Source organism: Pimephales promelas, chromosome 19 (assembly GCF_988280905.1).
Source record: "Pimephales promelas chromosome 19, fPimPro1.hap1.1, whole genome shotgun sequence".
NCBI classification, from domain to species: Eukaryota; Metazoa; Chordata; class Actinopteri; order Cypriniformes; family Leuciscidae; genus Pimephales; species Pimephales promelas.
Genome location: NC_142787.1, coordinates 30,073,092 through 30,091,044, shown reverse-complemented (window position 1 = coordinate 30,091,044; position 17,953 = coordinate 30,073,092).

Here is a 17,953-nt window from a genome sequence, read left to right as displayed (position 1 = left end):
ACAAGTTGAGTACAAGAACATACTTGCTTTTCTGTCAGTATAAGTCAAGTACACTTAAGTGTAATTTGAAGTATACTTCTGAGAAGTACAGGAAAAATAAACTGAAAGTATACTTTCTTATTTTTAGTTTAAAAGAAGTCTACTAATGGCACACTTGAATAAACGTCTTTTTCGTAAGGGAAGTGAAAATACAAAACATAAAGAAAAGAAAAGATGCTTGACCGAAAAGGTGTCGACTGAAGCTTATGCTCTTTGCGCCGATCCTTTTTATTTTATTTATTTAACACACAGTACCGTATAAGTCATTTTGCGAAAATAATAACTAAAAGAAAGGAAAGCTAAACTTATTCAGCTTTGTATAATGTAATCTTTTTTTTATATACAATTTCTTAAGATTTACATGTTTTCAGTTCATCATCGAGACTATTCCACATTTTAACCCCCTTAACAGACGGACATCTCTGTTTAAAACATGTCCGTCAAAACATGTTGAACGATGTTCACTTACCCGGTGTTTCACTCGGTTCCGATTCGATTTCAGTGAACAAATTTACACTCGTGCGTGTTATGTATTGTGTACATTATGGACTCTGACAGACAACATGGTAGCCCTCCATCGGGTCATGGGGTCTATACGACCCCAATCGAATTTTACTGAATAAAAAAAAGGTTCCCTTCATCTCAGTGGAATAAGATTTTGTGACTATACATTATCTGTCTATACACAAACAAAAAAACTGGGCTCGATTTGGTTGTTCTGAAGGTATGTAAAAAAACTTCTGTTTACACTTCTGGTCTTCGGGGTCAATATGACCCCATATTGAAATGAATGGGAATTGTGCCAAAAAAAAAAAAAAAATCCGGCATAAATCTGAAATTTTTTGCATATTTCATATGCAAGCTAATGGTGTAGTTGAGGTAGGGCTGCACGATAATGACAAAAATCATAATTGTCGATTATTGCCTCGAATTTATAATTGCGATTATTAATTACGATTATCACAATTTACATTGAATGATGTTTTGAACAGCTTTATGCCATTGTACGAAATGACTGCAGGCAAATTGTTATATCAAAATAAAACGGCTGAAAACTCCTGAAAAACTTTCAATGCTTTTCTATGGTTAAAATTAACACCAATTAACTTTTCCTCTTCGGTCGCCCTACTGGTTGGAAACAAAATTGTCCATTGTCGCTGTCAAATAATTTAGCCTAGGTAGAGTATGTTACATGATTTCATGAAAGGATGATGTATTGCGACATCAGAAACGAAGAAAAACGAAATGATGACTATTGTAGTGCTTGATGTAAAGTAGTCGAATTTTCTAGTTCTTTTTGTGGTCGGGGTCCAACCTGAACCCTGAAGTTACATAGTGCAGTAAAAGTGATACAGACCCCGTCAGGCGACGGCAGAAGTGCCTTTCACCCTGTTATGACTTGATGAACCACTGATAAGATTTTGGAAACATTATTTTAAGTAAACAATGTTAGATAGTGTTGCTTTAATGCTAATTATAATGTTACACGGACTAAAATTAAAACAATGGGGAAAAAACCCTTAAGATAAGCTGTAAAAAAACATATTTTCAGCACACAGAATAATGTAAGTGGACTTTTTGTAATTGTGCCTTTGAACGATTACATAATTGTGGCATCCATAATTGTAATCGCGATTACAAATGCGATTAATTGTGCAGCCCTAAGTTGAGGATTTGTGTGGTATATAGATACAAAAGTACTTTATATCTCCAAAAACACAGCATTAATGAATAGATGAGAAGTAAACAAAAAAAAACGATATATTATTTGTATGATTAAAAGTGTATATTTTTTGTACAATTACTCAATCGATTGTTGGGGTCGTATAGACCCCGAAGCCCAGAAGTGTAAACCAGAAACGAAGAACATTTGAAGGTTAAAACGTTCAAGCCGCTATTTCTCCCTGTTCTCGGAAAGCAATGGCGTAGTCAAAACACACGGTCTACGTTTATTTACATTTATTCATTTAGCAGACGCTTTTATCCAAAACGACTTACAAATGAGAACAATAGAGGCGGTTAAACTAACAATGGGACAACAATATGCAAGTGCTATGACCATAACACTGTATGTTTATTTTAAAAAATGATAGATAGAGAGATAGATAGATAGATAGATAGATAGATAGATAGATAGATAAAAGATAAATATTCGAAGTTCTAATATTACAACCGACAGCTAGTTTTTGACAGATGTGATAACATGCGTAAGGCTGATTTATGTTTGATTTTTGGGTTATCATAACATGCTGGGGACATGCTTTTTGTGTTTATTATACTTATTTTACGGAATTAAGTTATTTCGTGGCTTAAGAGACTGACATGTTTGGCTTGTCAAAAATGTTATCGCAAATTCGTTCACTTTTGAAAATCAAGTTCATCTTACCAGGAAAGGAGTGGTCTCTTTAAACCAAAATACTTTATTTTAACCAATGAAAATGCTGTTGGAAATAATAGTGGAAAAAAAATCCCTTTTTATTATCACTCCTTAGCAGATTTTCTCTCATATCTGAAGTGTTTTGTCTATAATACTGTAAATAGACATATTTAATGTGGATCAGGTAACATCTCAACATCCAGTTATACAGGGCAATCATTACGGTGATTGAAATTGCTAAAAAATAAGACACTAATGAGACAGATGGAATACAATAAGAGTATAGAGTTATAAAAAGAGAGATCATAGCTCTGGTAATTTCTTTTTTGGCTGAATTTAGTGAGAAATGTTTGAGTTCATATTAAGATATCTGACCTTTGATTGCAGAATTTGGTAGTATAGCTATTACCTTCAGTCAAAGTTGAATGCATATTTCATTTGATGGAAAATAGGGCCAGTGAGAGTGTGTTCAATATGTCGTAGACCATTACGTTGTGTTTACTTTAATATCCGAAGTGTGTTGTCCAATGAAATATGTAGAAAGAAACATATTTAATCAGATAACTTCTCGACATTCATGACACAAATGAGACACAGTTTAAGACACTGTTGTTAAGGATCTCTTTTTGTTTTTTGTTTGTTCAGGAGAAAAATATGAGAAGCATTTGACTTCATTACTGTCTGGAGAAATAATCGAGATTTTAAATAGATCTTTTTTGTTGTATCATTAGTATGTACTATAGCATCTGCTCTAACTCTGCTCAAAGTTTATTGTGCTGTGGCACAATAACATAACTTTAGCATAACATTTTGCATGAGAAATTGCAGTATATAAATAGACCCTTAGGCTATTAGGTTTTTAATTATCAGACTAATAAATTACAATACTAAGTTCAGCAGACTGACAATAGACAGATGCAACGTGGATCATGAAACATTACGTTTGAAAATACATTAAATACACAAAATATAAATAGTCATGATTTTTTACTGCCTCTTGTTTAATCAAGTGCATTTGAAGTTTACCTATATATTTTCTTTTTTCTTTTTTTTTTATTGCAGATTAACAAATTAGTAACACATACCAGGTAAGATTCAGTGAGACACATCTACAATACAGAAGGAGGAAAGGGGAAAAAGAAGAAGAAAACAAACAAACAAAAAAAAAAACAACAAAAAAGAGACACAGAGAACAGAAAAATACAAAACAGCCCCACACAGTCATCGACAAATTGGTATAAGGCACACAAGATCCTTTCTGTGATGCAATTGGGTCGTATCTAAATAGTTGTAGAGGATATGATAGAGACTTTGACAAACACAAAGAAATATATATATATATTAGTATTAGTACCTATATATTTTCATTACAAAGCACGATCTATTTTTAGCCATCATTAGGATGTCTAATCTGCAATTTCACAGTTGAAAAACACACAGCACTTTTTCAATGAATGAAAATTTTCTTTCATCATATTTACAGTCAGCTCAGGAATATTCACATAAATACTTATTAAACATGACTGCAACTATGAAAACAAATATACATTCTTTTGTAATAACATTAGCGTCAATCTAACTCCCACGGGGGGGAAAACATAACAGAAGATAAATAAGATAAAAGAAAGCTGGGAGATCTGACAATCCATAAACATGCGTGTATGAAAATAAAGTACATCTGTTTCCTTGACTATTGTGATTACGTTTTGTGTTCGAAATCTCATTTTTATTAGTAATCAAATAAAAAATCTTGTTTTTACTGACATTTATTGAATTTATTAGATCAAAATCTTAAATCTAAAAAATAGTGTTCCCAATTTTCTAAGATTGACAAATGTTTTTTTGGCTCATTCTTTTAAAAATTAGTGACCAATCTTCAATCAGCATACAAACAGAACTATGCTGCCCTCTTTTGGTTCTAAAGGATCATACCTTTGGGTCAAAAGTCACTCAAAAAAACAACAACAAGGTAGTCTGAGCTGCTCCAGGGGGGTATGCAGCTTAAGAGTGCCTTAGTGAACCTATTATGCAGTTTAATAGTAACTGTGAAACGTCACAATACCATCTGCTCTACAGAAAAGTGGAGCGATTCATTGGCAGCATCCAAAGTGTGCGTCCAGACACCCTAATCTGACAGACCATCACCTCCCAATCGCTTTTGTTTGCATCATTTGCATTCACCATAGACGAAAAGGGCCTCCTATGTTACAAAACTAATCCGCAGCCATTTGTTGCTAGTAGAGATGACCTTTTGACCTCCATAATGCAGTGATACTGGAAGCCGTCAGCCCTGCGGTCCGGGGCGAGCTTCATCCTCACCTGTGTCCAGATGTCCCTAGCAGCTGCTCGGCATTATGGGTCTTTCTGATGCCACCAGGAGTGTGCTAGTCGCCTAGGAGCACGGACAGAACGGATGCTTGCTAATCCTGCTCCGTCGTTTGCTAGTGATAGCGTTTAGCGAAATCCAAGAAAACAAAAGAGGCATTAGCTGTCGATAGATACATGGTCCACAAAATTGTTTCATGAAACACGAGAGCATTCGGAGCATGCTTTCCATTGGCTCTGGTGAAGATGACAACTCCCATGATTCCATCACGCTCATTCACGGCATCATCAAGCTACGCTTTTGTTATTGAAATTTACATAATATATGTACCTTTAAATTTTTTTTTGAAAATCTAGCTCTAATATTACTATGACTTGAAAGCTATATGAAGGAAGTGTGGCTAGATGGAATAGAGGAAGTGAAAGGGGTATAACTGTGCCCCACCTCACTTTCTTATACTGCTTATAACCTCATTTTGTGCCAACATCATCTTTTACGCCATCTGAGGTTTTGGGGGTACATACTATGTTATAGCAAAGAAAGTTGCTTAATACCCATACCATAAATAGACCATTTCCGTTTGTCCAAAATGGTCACAGTTTATGGTTTCCATCTGCCTGGTTTTATAGGAAAATGTTCGAAATGCCGTTGCTAAATGGTAAACCACTTTACAAACCACAATCCGAAACCATTGAAACAAACCTTGATTTGTAGTATACAGTGTATGGCAAAATACTGATGTCTTGAGGCAACAAAACGGCCTATTGCTCACCACGGCCATAGCTGGTTAGAAGAAAAATTTATTTGAATTGGAAAAAAATGTATCACTCTCCATCAAAAGCTTAATAAAAGCAGACAATATGTTTTTTTTTTTTTTTGAAGTAATATAATTGCTTTGCGTGTTGAACAATCTGCTATGGGATCATTATGAAAATACATTTATTTATCATCATTAGTGTTTGTTTTTTATTATTATTATTTTAGTGCATTTTCAGTATAATCAGCATTGAGAGTACAGGTGTGTGATATATCATTAGTGCTTTTTTACCGCAGTTACTTAGTTAAACCGGTTAATATCACACTGTAAAAATATTGTTGGTTTAACTTAAAAAAATAAGTAACCTGGTTGCCTTAAATTTTAAGTTCATTGAATTGGAAAAATTGAGTTAATACAATGGAGATTGATTTTTCATCAGAAACTCAAAATATCATGTTATCTGAACTACATCAATTATCGACAAAAGTTGTTTCGACAAAAGAAAAAACGTTGTGATTACAAATCATGAAAATATACATATATATTTTTTACAGTGAAAACCTTTAAAAAGCAAATTTTTTTATTACTTGGAACAAAATAACGCTAACTTACATTAAATAATAAATAAATAAATAAAGCTTAAATCAAGATTCATGTTTTTTTGTTGTTGTTTTAAGTTCAAAATTTATAAAAAGAAATCAAATTGACATTTTAAAAAAGAAAAAAATAACAATAAAGATGACTAAAATGAAAGTTAACAATACTAAAATAAAATCTAATCCAAAATATTAACAGAAATTATAATAACTAGTATATCTATGACTGTCACGGTTGATCAATATACATAGGCTGTGTCCGAAATCTCCCACTACTCACTATATAGTGGGCTTGCCAATTTGTAGTGCTGTCTGAATGTATAGTGATGATTATTATAATCCACTCAATGTATCCCACAATGCATTTTGAAAAGTAGTGTACAACCGATGGTGACTACCCCAAGCCCTACGTACCATCATGCATTGCGCTGATCGTAAAAAAGACGGACGGGCGACAGCCATGACGTAATCAATGGCGCCGAGAGACGATCGAGTAGAATCTGAAAGTGGTGTTTCTATTATGCTGGTGAGCTCACTATATAGTGCTTTATGTAGGGGGTAGGGAGTAGTGGTTTGACTGGAGATTTCGGACACAGCCAGAGTGAACAGGAGCAACTAAATAGCAAACAAAAATGATGGTAATAGGACACAGGTGATACACATGATCTAATGATGGTATCCAGTAGGGTTGGGTATCGAGAATCGAGTATCGATTGGAACCGGGACTAACTTTTCGTTTTTCCCGGAATCGTTCAAAAGTTAAAATTTCGGTCCTAGTTTCGATATTCACAGTCCGCCGAGCGGAAGAAGAAACCGCTGAACAACACCAACGAAGAAGCATCTACCGGAAGTGTTGGCATAACCGCGCGAGTCGAACATGAGTAGCTTACGTCGGCGGTCCAAAGTGTGGCTTCACTTTTCTAAAAATAACGAAATCTCGGCAAAATGCAAAATTTGTGACAAAAGGAGTATTTTTGACAGAAGGCGTATTTCCTTCAGAAAGGATTATTTCCTTCTGAAAGACCGTTGGTTAGCAAGGTTAGCTAAACTTTTTTGACCCTGCCTCTTAAAAGAATCGGAATTGAGAATCGTTAGGAACCGGAATCGAAACAAGGAATCGGAATCGGAATCAGAATCGTTCAAATTCAAACGATACCCAACCCTAATATCCAGGGAGACAGACTAGTGGCGGGAAACTGAACAATATAAAAAACAAATGTATAAAAACGGTAAACTACTGGCAACTGTGGTTGCCGTAAAAATACAGTGTGTTACTGTTTTGGAAATTAACAGCTAAATACCGTATTGTCAGCTACAGTTTAAAACTTTAATTTAACAGCTGTATGCTCTAACACAAAAACAGTAACACACAGTTTAGTTACGGGATGATGCTGGCAACCACAGCTGCCAGTAGTTTACCGTTTTTTACAGGATTACTTTTTACAGTGAAAAAAGTGTAGAGACTCCACGATAACATACTTTTTATTGAGAGAAAAAAAACAGCCAGGATATTCTTCAAAATTACACTTTCTGTGAAGCATGGGGAAAGTAAAAACTATTTTTAAAAAATTAATTATTAAAAAAGTACGGATGATTTCTGCCCGTGGTTACATTCATGCTCCTTATACTAATAAATGAAACACTCTTAAGATTTCCATTGATCTCAAAAGTAATTAACAAGAAGAGAGTCAGAAGATCATCATTAAAGCTTCATTTTAGTGGTTAGTCATGCAGAGATGCCAATCTCCTGTTTTTTCACATGCTAAGTGTTAATAAACTCCCTAAAGAGGGCCATCTTGATTGAGTTTCTGAAGGTGAGATGACAAAAGCCGGATGGGTGATGAGAAGAGGGGGAATGAGGGAAGGGTGGAGCCATTGCTTGATACACAGGCCTGTTGAGACAGGATGAGGTGGGTGTAATTGTTGGTGACACCTGGCTCACAAATTATCACCATAGAAAGATAATCTCTGAAGACTGCGGCAGATGTCAATGGTAATGCGGCACCACATTACAGGCAGCTTTTCTCTTTTCCCCATTGCCTCCTGAAACCTTGTTCCGCAGACTAATGAAGCGTTCTGATCGAAAAAATGACAAAGTATTTACCTCATAAGAATTAATTTCACCACTGGAGAATTAGCCCCGATTAATTTCCTCGCTAAACTCTTAACCCGGAGGCCCGGGCGTTAACGGAGGTTCAGGTCCATATGCATTCAATAGAAAGTGTGCCGCTTTTGAGCCGTCGATAAAAGTGTAAAACATGACAAACGTATTTGACAGATCCCAAAGCACTTGCTGTTCACAGAAGCCCCTTCTAAAGCCCAGTGGGCATCAGCTATGCCAGTCACGAGTGGCACTAAACGCAATGGCGGGTTAGGAAGCGAGTGCCCTCAGCAAAGGAAAAAGATGGAGAGGGAGGGAAATGGAACCAATTAAGTTTGTAGATCACCATGTTAAGAGCGAAAATTGAGAGTTTCCCACAGAGACCTGCCACGGGGCTGTCCTCTTGTTTTACCCATGCTCCAGGAGTGTGAAATGCAAGCTCTTATCAAAATGTAATTATTGTAGGCCACTAGATTTGTATGATGGCATCTAGAACACACAGTGGATTAGGGGTGTGCGATATGACCAAATTCTTATTTCGCAAAAAGACATTTTATTTTAAGATAACCGCTCTATCACAATATATTCTGTCAGTTCTGCTATTAAAAATTAGAAAATAGATGCAAATTACAAACAATAGGACAAATGTAAGATAACATTATTAAGAATGAAAAATGTTTTTCTGGTACAAAGGGATACTTCACCTCTGGAAAGATGAATGTGTATTTAAAATGGGTCATTTATGTAGACAAAATGTGAAATTATTTTTGAATTTGGAGCTTTCTAGTAGAACCCGACCGATAAAGGATTTTGAAGGCCGATACCGATACAAATATTTGTTTTTTAAAATCCGATATATCGGCCGATTATTATTTTTTATATCAAAATATTATTATATAATTAAAATTAATAATTAATATATTATAACATATTAATATAATTTAATTATATTATAATTAAATTATAATTTATTATAATTTATTAATTATTAATTTATTAATTATAATAATTATAATTATAAAATATAATTACAACAAAATATTACAAGATTTCCCTAAAATTAGTTATTTGTAGTTATTTATGAGTTTTAACTGAAATAATATGATAATGCATTTGCACAATTATAGTCACAAATTTTTTCATGCTTTTTTGAGTTAAGAGAACTGATGGGGGATGTTCTTTTAATTGTAATTCAAGCAATGTACAACTCACCAAGAACACACTTCAACGATTATCTCACTCGTGGATAACTGGTTCTCTCTGCCCGACTCTGGCTGGATCAGCAGGTTGTAGGATGTGTGGCGCGTTATACACGAGTGTTGCCAACAGGGACGGTGTAGAGTGCCCTCTGGTGGACAAACTATACAACTCCGACACTCATGACATGGTTGAAGTGTGATTCGTCCGTTTTTTTATTTAATTTTTGAAATATTCATTTATCGGCCATTATAACCGCCGATACCGATATTTTAGAAAATACCTAATATCGGCCGATAATATCGGTCTGGCTCTACTTTCTAGATTGAGAAAAGCCAGCAAATGTATTTTTGGCTTATGTGGATGAAAGACAACAACTCCCAGAATGCACTTGCTTCGCTGTTAAACAACAAGTGTAGGCTACTAGTGAGTCTCCGTGATGAGTCTGGCCGAAAATGTGTTTCGAGATCGCCCAAAATGTCCGGGACTCGCCTTTTGCGTTCTACAGTCGCCATTCATTTTGTTTACGGTGGCGAGCGGGACGAGTGAGGGAGAGCTTAGGAAAATCACTTGTTTGGATGTATGATTTTATTTTTTTATCGTAAATCGGTGCAAAAACCCATGGGGATTAAATGAGGGTCCCATACACGGGTTGTTTTAACCCAATTTTGGGTCAAATATGGACAAACCCAGCCATTTGGGTACATTTTTTAAATTACATTTTTAACCCAATGTTTGAGTTTGTCCATATTTGAACCAAAATTGGGTTAAAACAACCCAGCATTTTTTAGAGTGTGAGTAGAATATCAAAAAGAGGGGGTGGGCTTTTTTTTTTTACATGAGCCAAATACCAACCCCCAATATCCAGAACATCCTATCCAACTATACCTAGAAATGACATAGCAGCCATCCATCCACAACACCCCACCCTCATCTTATAACAAAATATAAATCATAACACGATCAATTAACTTTACCACTCCATATATTAAGACTTGTTTTCAGAGAATATATCTTGAATCAAAATGTATTTTGCCAGATGTTTTTCATTTGTTTTAAGCATAAACATTAAGGCAATAAAACAAAATGCATTTATAGGCGATCCAAAATACACTCTACACTGAAAACAAGTCTTAATATTTTATGCACTCTTGCTTCGTAAATAGATTTATGTTGTTTCAAGGATTTTTCAGATAGTTTTCCTGAAAAACAAGCCCAGTAGGATGAATTTACAACTCTTTTTTTTGCAGTGTAGCCTAAATATTGCATTATGACTGTTTTTCTTTGTCTTTTTTACATCAAGTTTTGCAAGCGAAAGGTTTGAAAGCTCTTCCATCTGTCATTCAGCACTAGATATTTTTCAGGTCACAGGTCATCAAGTAGAGTTTGGACTGATGAAGCTCCAGCGCTTTTACAAGAAACTCTTCCCATACAAAGTGCGAAGATATTTCACCACAACCTGTGACAATCGAACATAATCCTAATAGTAATAACCTTTAGTCCACAGCCAGTTTCATTGTTCAAAACAGGCGTGCGCAGACACCCCTGCTAATGAGGTATTGACCTCGGCCCAGACGCACTACATTGTTTGAGCTGCTTATTTATTTATGACTGTTTGATATATAGCGTGCTACTCATGATTAATTCCCTAACACCGACCTTGATCAATATGCAAGATTAATGGCAGATTTACTTTAATGTTATTTTTATTGGAAACATGGATGCAGTGCGTTTTCCCCCTTTCCCCGACACTCGCAACACTTGATTGATGTCTGTGCCGCGTCAACTCCAGCTTTCCTTTAATTCCCCGCATAATAATTCTTTTTTTCTTGCCTTTCGTGGGCTCCGTCAGTTGCCGAGAATCTGCCTTTGTGACACTTTCCAAATGTCTTGTTAAAAATTAAAGTGATTGTATTCCGCTTTCTAATGCAAATGCCGTCCCACGTGGCCTGCACATGCATATGAGGTCCAGAAGACGGGAAGAACGCAACTTGCAACACAGACGCACACCGAAACACTGAAGGGAAATGAAGTCGGCGTCATCAAAAACGTCCCGATAACCTGTCTGTCTTCCTGTCAATCAAAAAAAAGCGGCTTATAGCTTATGGACGACGTGCTTGTGTTTTCTTGTTTCACTTGGACCGCATGCTGTTGGTAATCATAAAGCTATCTGTGCATACATTTCTTTATTCTTTTTTGTTTGTAAAATCTAAATTTGATCATATTGATACGTTGAAGCAAACTTGCAAAATTTCTTTGTTATGTTAATCACAAAAGAAGATATTTTGAAGAATGTCAGTTGGACCCCATTGACTTGCATAGTAATTATTTACTATGGAAGTCAATGGGGCTCATCAGCTGTTTGGTTAAACACATTCGTCAAATACCTTCAAAACTTATACAGGTTTGGAACAACTTGAAGATTGACTCATTTTTTAATCCCTTAAACTGGATGTGAGATCCAGATTAACAGCATAGTGTGTACATTAGAGCCAGACCGATATTAGGCATTTTCCAAAATATCGGTATCGGCAGTTATAATGGCCGATAAATTAATATTTAAAAAATAAAATAAAAACGGACGAAACATGCTTAAATCATCTCTCCTTGGCCTGTTATATTGAAAATGTATGTTTTACAACTTGCAGTATGATGTTATCTATTGCTAAATTATGGCTCGTCATAGACTAGCTAACCACAAAGCTATATCATGCCACTATCATCAGTGGAAGACCGCTAACGTTAACATTAATGAGCTTGGAAACCACAATGAACTTTTTCTGCCTAAATAAAGTAATGATTACTGTATTTATAACTAGCATATCTCTAGTTACAGTCCCTGCATTGTAAAATGTAAGTTATACTTGCGAGGAGTGACATAGAGAAAAAGTATCAAACGTATCTTGTGCAGAAAAGTTAGCTTTTCTTTTACACGTGTGTGAAATCCAACAATATTAAATAAAATAAAATATCGGCCGATATATCGGAATATCGGATTTTAAAACCCCAAAATATTTGTATCGGTATCGGCCTTCAAAATCCTTTATCGGTCGGGCTGTAGTGTACATATGCCAGTGTGAGTCTTCTGGGTTTCTAGAGCGGTTCTTGTGCTTGACACTTCAAATCTTCACTTCTCAAAGGTGAAGCACAAGCTCTCTCGTTGCCATTAAATACCCATTCTAGAACTGTCTAAGATTGCCAAGTACTGACACATTTCAAGAACATATGAGATCCATATCAAGTAGCTGGAGGGCATGTTTCATTGAAATGATTATGAGGACACTTTGGCCACATGTAGGATTAAAGAGATTTTAACTCATTCTCATTTTGTTCCAAACCCATATGACTTTCTTTCTTCCTCTGCACACAAACAATCATTTTAGATTATCAATATAATTTGAAGAATACCGTGCCTGCTCTTTATCAGAAAATGAAACTGAATATGAACTCCATAATGTAAAAAAACACCATAAAAGCATCATACGAGACGTCTTCGGGATAGCTTTGTGTGAGAAAAAGACGTCAGCGTTTACAGATAACTGGTTTGTGAGCAAATTGTTTCTATTAAGTATTTTCATTCAGTTGATTCAGATTTTGCGATTTCGCGCAAATGAAGCTTGGCGGTCAAAATAATTAACTGGTTTGAGTTGGGTAAACCTAAATTAGTTCAATAAAATTTTCATGAGTATTTACTTTCTTCTTTTTTTGAGTTCACAAAACACATTTTACGTAATCTGATTTTTCATTGCTTGTTTCTTTTAATTATGACATTTAAATTAAACTGAAACTGGGCTGAGATTTCTTTTTCCCAGCATGCTTTGCCGTGACACTTGAAAGGGAGATTTGCAAGATTGATGTTATAGTGGGAGATTTAGTAGTATTTAAAGGGGTCGTATGATGCCATTTTTTTAACAAGTTAATAATATGAATCTTTAGGGTCTAAATGAAAACTTTGTAATATACTTTTATTAAAAAAATTTCAAAATGCTATGCTAATACTATCAAAACGTTGTGTTACCAATTAACAAGTTAGAATTAACTAAATTAGCTTTGTTAAAACTAGCCAAGATCCCACGAATAAACACATTTAAGATGAGACTGCATAGTTCAATGTATGGATTAGCTTACTCAAATATTTCAAATTAGGAATAATTAATTTATGCGATCTAAAAAATGCTGGGTTGTTTTAACCCAATTTTGGGTTAAATATGGACAAACTCAAACATTAGGTTAAAAATGTAATATAAAAATGTACCCAAATGGCTGGGTTTGTCCATATTTGACCCATGGGTTAAAACAACCCGTGTATACCTCATTTAATCTCCATGGGTTTTTGCACTGATTTACGATAAAAAAATAAAATCATACATCCAAAGTGATTTTCTAAAGCAGAATGGCTGGTTTTGTCCATATTTGACCCAAAATTGGGTTCAAACAACCCAGCATTTTTTTTAGAGGGTGAGTAGTAGAAATCGGCCAGCAGTTCTGCCTACTTAAACTTTTTAAACAGATTAACTCAAAAATGTTGAGTTCTGCCAACTTATTCGGTCTAGCCATATCAATGGGGCATGAGCAGTTCACATGAAAACATACAAAAGAGATTGATAAGAATTGGTCACCAATTTGCCCCCAACATAAATTGTTAATGACAAAACAGTTTTATTTGTCATATATGAGAGTTTAATTCTGTCTGGAAGGGCAGAAGGTGGTCAATCTGACTCTTTGTCTCTCTCTATAGGTGGTCTCTGAGTTCGCAACTCATGAATTAGTCATCGGTAGAACTTTACACAGGGGAGATCGGTCTGCTTTGTCCTTTCTGGCTTTTGACGAAGCCCAAGTCTTTCACACATACACACAAGACATACATCCCTGCAACATACACACTTCATGGGAAAATGTGCAAACTTCCAGAAACACAAAGACAGAAACACGTTCACAATCTAGATTCAAACCATTCGTGTATATACACACACACCTCAATTCAGTGGCACTGCCAGGGCTTTTTCATGTTGGGTTTGATATTCTGTTAGAAATAACACGTTTGATGCTCTTGAATTTGCATCTCCAGGCTTCATTCTCAACTCAGGGAAAAAAAAACTGGGTAAAGTTTTTACTATTCCTATTGATGAATGAAAATTTGAGGATGTTGTTGTGATTATGGTTTTACATTTTAATGTTAAACATAAGCTTATGTTTCATCATCTAAATCTTTATGTTTGTTTGCCATAGGAAATGATTTTAGAAAAGTCATTACTGGGTCTTTGCGGATTTTCTCCATGTGTACTATTACCTTCATTCTTAGACAAATACTTTGAAGTAAAATGTAAAGTTTTTCAGCCTCTTTAAAGGAAGAGTATAATGTAATTATATATATCTTTCCTTCTGTGGAACATAAAAGATGTTCTGAAGCATGTTAAAGCTTTTCGTACTCCATTGGCAGGTATTTTTTAATGTTTTAAGCATAAACTCACTTCATTTTGATAATTTTCTTAGAAAACAAAAATATATTAATAACAATAAGTAATAATAATTAACATAAATATATTAGTTTTGCTTCTCAAGTTCAATTTGTGAACTTTTTTGTCATTTTTGGAGCTCTTCAGTATACAGTATTTTATGGAAAAGGCCAGCATGAAATACAGAGGTTAACATTATGATTTCTGTGCTGCTGCTTTTATTCTGATTTTTATATATATGTAGGTATATTTAATGTAATTATATCTAGAGATTAATTGAAAAAGTTTTCTAAAGATATGCCAATAATTTACGAGTAACTTGACTATTGACTCACACTGATTGTATTTCACTTTTTCTGTACATGTGGCTTACACCACAGATTTGTTTTCAATAATGGAGCAATCCTTTGATTTTTTTTTTTCATTCCAAAATATGTAAGTACATTGACATGTGCAGAGGTTCATGTTTAAATGAATGGAAAGCGTGGCAAGATGCCAGGGATTTTCTCAAACTCCCAAATGTGCCCCGATCACACGTCCACAAAAAGAAGCTCCGAGCTTAGAAATGGAAGAAAAAAAGCATACAGCTCCCTGAGGAAAGAGAGAGCATGTTAGTGTGTGTGTGTGTGTGTGTGTGTGTGAGAGAGAGAGAGAGAGAAGGGTGAAAGAGGTCAACCTTACTCCACTTTTTTTTTTTTTTTTTTTTGGTTGAAGAGCGCCATCTAGTCAGTGGCAGTATTTTTTTTTAATACAAATCAAATCAATGGGTTATAGTCAAAAAGCATTCAAGCTAAACTAAACAAATATGTAAGGTCCTACTGTAGGTGAAAAGGCCATTTTTTATTTTTCTTCAAATCAAAATGTAATGTTGCCATGATAATGATGCCCATAAAACAATTTAAATATTTATTATGTATTATTTATTATATTAAACAAAACTGACATAGAATGTTGGTTGTTTATTTAACTAAATATTTAGTAAAACATTACATCTACAAATTAAACTTCATTTAGCTCTTTTTCAAAATAAAAATAACTTTAAAATGACATTTAAGAAGCAAAATCTGATATTAGGGATCTCTATTGTGAAACGAGATATTACACGTATAAGCGAAATATCAAGTGGGATAATAAAATTAAATTTAATCTAAACAATGTTAAAATCAGGGAAAATCATATGAAATCATAAAATGTGAATCTTTATCAATTCTTTTGGCTTTTGTTTTGATTAAGTCCAGTGGTTGAAATTGTAAAAATATTGTGGAAAGTCAAAATCATCACTTATACATCGCCTTAAGGTATGTATCTTTTACTATCAGAAATATAATATTTATAATAAATTATAATGGCTTTTTGAACAGCAGTTATAATGCAAAACCATTTGTCTCTTGTCAACAACTTAACTCGTTCAGTGTTTTATTTCATACAAGAACTCAACACTGCAATAAGCTACAAAGCGCACCCGTTTCCTGTCTGAGCTGGGATATTCTCATAACCATCTAAATGAAGCCAACATCTGTACAGGCATTTCCTGCCTGACCTTGAGACTGGCTCACACACACACATATACACATGCACACACACATATATGTGAAGCAGAATCACTGACGGCCAACATACGAGGAATCCAAGACACACACTATGGCTTTGAACCCAGATCTAATGCTTAAATGTTAGAATGGGTTGAACTGGTCTAAATGTTTTTCAGTAGAAGTCATTCAACAAAACATGCTTGTATAGCATGCATACACATTTTTTTTTTTTTAATGGAAAGTTTATTTGGAAAACAAATGGTGCAAGATTTGGGTTATCATTTTTTACCAAATTGCTAGTAAATTTCACAAATAATTACAAATAAATGGCAAGTAACATTAAATTAAATGTGAAAAGTCGAAGTAGAAAGTATTTTCCTGGTAAAACGTACATTTTATTTACAACTATTTGAGGTGCACTATTTTGATAAACAGTTCCCTAATCAAAGCCAGCAAGAAATAATTCTCACAGATTTTAAATTGCATGTAGTCTTTGTAGTGATGAAGCTTTGTTTAATTCGGCAATTGTAATTATTTGGCTGCTGATAAAACACACGATATATATTTTTTTTTTTTACCTTTATTTATCCAGGTAAAATGTTTGAGAACCACTTCTCATTTACAAACATGACCTGGCTATGCAGATTAATTGGATGATGTTAGATTTAAATGGGACTTTAAATAGGATATCGAGTGATGTGAGAACAAATTAACATAGTTTTCACCTGCCAAAACTTTGGGGAACTCTTCCACACACCCACAGATCTGTCCAACCACACCCGCTTGAGAGTGCTGGGATTCCCACAGGCCGCGCTCATGTTTTCCAGCCTGTAAGAGTTGGCGTAATGGCATTATGAGGTCATGCTGCTGGAACAGGAAGTGAAGATCTTTTTCTCTGCCCTCCCATGAGAGAATACAGGGACAGGATGCGTTATGCTAAATGTTGGTGTTGATATGTAGAGATTTGTGGGTCTTCTCAATGTTCCCTCAGCCCCGTTGCGGTCACTGGAAGTGCTGTTGGCTCTTTGTTTGGATTTTAAGTCTCGATGTAGGGTATACACACCCCCGAAAACCTCAGCTTGTCGTAGACACACTTGCCCTATGAAAAACGAATTTACATTGTATAAAAAGTGGGGACACGTCCTCCGCGTGATCTACGCCCGTCACTAAAGACCCGAGGTATTGAGCTATTAAAGGGATAGTTCACTTTGAAATTAATTTTTGGTATGTTTTATCTTACCTCAAGGGCATCCAAGATGTAGGTGTCTTTGTTTCCGCAGTATTTTCAATTTTGACATTTTTCAGTCAAACCGTTGGCTAAGGGGGTCCACCAAAGAGCATGCACAGAGAAGTCCAAATTAAACATGATTTAATGACTCGTAAATGTAAGCACACATTGATGGCCTAAGACACAAAACGAGCGGTTTGTGTGAGAAAACCAACAGTATTTATATCGTTTTACCTCTTGTAATCATCGCCATGACAAAATGATCTGACGGCACGGGCGCTTCGGTCTCGGAAGTGATCGCTTGCGCGCCGACGTCACTCTTTGTTTATACAGAGATTTCGGAA